We start from the raw sequence: 2,811 nt of genomic DNA on the forward strand, positions 1-2,811 counted from the left end.
CTCTATCGTCAGTCCGTCGGATTTGAAGTATGCCGGTCGTGACAATACACATGCGAACTTAATCTTCGCATGCGGAAGCGTAGCGTTGATTGTAAAATCTCGCAGCGCTCGTATCGTAATTACGAGTTCCGCTTCTGTAGTATGAAATTATGATTCAGTCCATTAAAACGCAGGAAATATAACATTGAAATTCCAATAGATCATAGCTTGTATAGTTCGTGGAAAATTATTAGCTTTTTTCTTTCTTTAAATTTAGTCGCATGTTTATGAGTAAATGTGGTTTGCGTGATAGTTTTGTGAAATGTACGTGAAGCCGAACTATTTTCTGGAACGAATTACCAGTGTGTGTTGTCGTGATATTGACATGACAATTTTAAAATATTATCGAACTTTGAAATTAAATAGTGACTATAATTAAGTAGTGATTAAATATGACGATGACATATGAAAGATTTAACGTTGCGTAATTGTAGAGAAAATTCATAAAGAAATGAACTTTCTTCATTAACAAAGGACAAGGGATAATTGAAATCTATTCACGTAAAAAATTATTGTTGAAGGTTTACGAATATCGATAACACTGGATGAAATGAATAAATGAAACTTTGCGTTCCGTTTTAATAATTAAAACCCAAAAGAAGTTATTTCTTAAAATTAACTGAGCTAAATACCAAAGTTTCCGATCGATACAGACAGATCTGTCTGTGTCATTTAACCGATATCAATTATTTTAACTGCATCTGCCAGTTCAAATGGAAGAAAAAAATCTCTCCAAAAAGTCACAACGTACGTCAAGGCTTCAACGTGAAAATAAAATATTATAATAAAAGTTTCTGGTTTTCTTAAACTAATACACATTGTGATAAAAATCTATAGTTATCTGAAACCGAAATATTACAAATTAATATCAACAAATTCTGTCACGATGAATTTACGATTAAGAATAACGAAAAGTTAAGAAACTATATCGAGCGCGTGATCAACGTGATGAAGTTGAGAAAAAACAACTGAAAGGGATTAAAAATCTAAAATAAAGCAGGAAATATTAGAACGTATTAAAAAATATCATTTAAAATTAACACAAGGAATCACATTGAATTTTACAAATTATAAGTAAGACCATGTAATTCGTTTTCGATAATAAAATTTAAGAATTTAAAAAAATTACAAGAATTCCAATTATGATAAAAATTTTGATCAAAGAATATAATTCGAAGAATATAGTTTCTCCCAAAGCAACTGAAACATTTTAAATCGACACACGTCACAGGACAAATTAAGAAAAGAAACCTACTTTATTCTATTCGGTTCCTTTGGAGCTACATTTTGCTTCGGGGAATGCGCTTACGACTAACCGGATCTTGGCCTGTATGAAAAGAGCGACAAAACTTTGGAAGAGAATTGCAAGCGAGAATAGAATTCAAGATTTCCCGTGGTTTTCACCACCAGCTTTATCTCGATAGTGAGTTTCGCATGAAAGAATTTTACTGCTTCACGAAGAACGAGTATTTTTTTCGATCGGGAGTCCATGACATACTTAAAAAATGCATTAAAAGTGATGTTGCTCGAGTTCGTGCCAATACTTCGGTTGGAGTGTGTTAAAATTAAATATACATACGCGCATGATGATAAAAATTCTTTTTTATTTTATTTTCATTTTTTTTTTTTTGCAGGCTTTCACCTATAAGGAAAAATGATAATATTAGAAAAGTATATAAGTAGATGATGCATACATAACAATATTTCTTCGATATAGTGTTGTTTGTACTATCCATTTAAATATTATTTCTATCTACTAGTAATTAATATTATATTATCCTATATGAAGGTACGCTATCTTAGTACTCTCGACAAATTTCTCTAATTTTCATTGCACTCTGCACGAAGCAGTGGAGTTTTTCATATTCTCCTCGGTGATCGCGATAATAAAAAATTTAAGCTCCATTTGAAAATTCAGAATACAGAATTATTTGAATTAAGGTTCTCTAGAATATCCACAAACGAAAGAATCGATTATTTTCTTAAAATAACATTAACGACAACCATGCAATTTCGAACTTATGCAATGCAACGGTTTTTCTATTTATGGACTACTTATGGACCCGTTTTTATAACATTGTACGTATGTTCTCTGCCAAATGATAAGCAAATAACTTCCTTATTTTAGAAAATATTCTAGGCATTAAATTTTAGTCCCATTAGGATATACGTAAAAATGGTTGAGAAACACAAAATTAATATATACAGAGTGGTTACTAACTGGTGGTATAAACAGAAAGGGGGTGATTCTACGCGAAAAAAGAAGTCGAAAATATAGAACAAAATTTTTTTTTTAATTTTTTCCATCGAGGCAACGATCTACAGTGAGATCCGTTATAACGTACCGCAGGCGTACCGAACGAAAATTCAAAGTCGATTTTCTCGAAAACAAAGCCTCAAACGAAAAATTATTATTCTATATTTTCTATTTTATATATTCTATATTTTCTATTATTCTATATTTTGAGGTTTAGGTGACCATCTTAGGTCATCAGCTGTAAAACACGTGTTCGTTGTAGCAATATTGAAGACCAGAGTTTTCTTATACCAGAATATAAGGACAACTTGATGAACATAATGAGTCAACAACTAGTAAATACTCGGCGGGTTCGCTAGCTACGCTCGTAAAGGGCGTATGCGGTAGTAGGATGTCGCGAGTTCGAGACCACTCTTGGGCGAGCCAAGTGGAAAACCAAATATCATCTAAGAAGGTATATACAACGTTCAAGTGGGTTTCCCGACCGCCCTTGCCTACTATGTTGTTGTGCTTTC

Source organism: Bombus impatiens, unplaced genomic scaffold (genome assembly GCF_000188095.3).
Source record: "Bombus impatiens unplaced genomic scaffold, BIMP_2.2 scf_3279, whole genome shotgun sequence".
NCBI classification, from domain to species: Eukaryota; Metazoa; Arthropoda; class Insecta; order Hymenoptera; family Apidae; genus Bombus; species Bombus impatiens.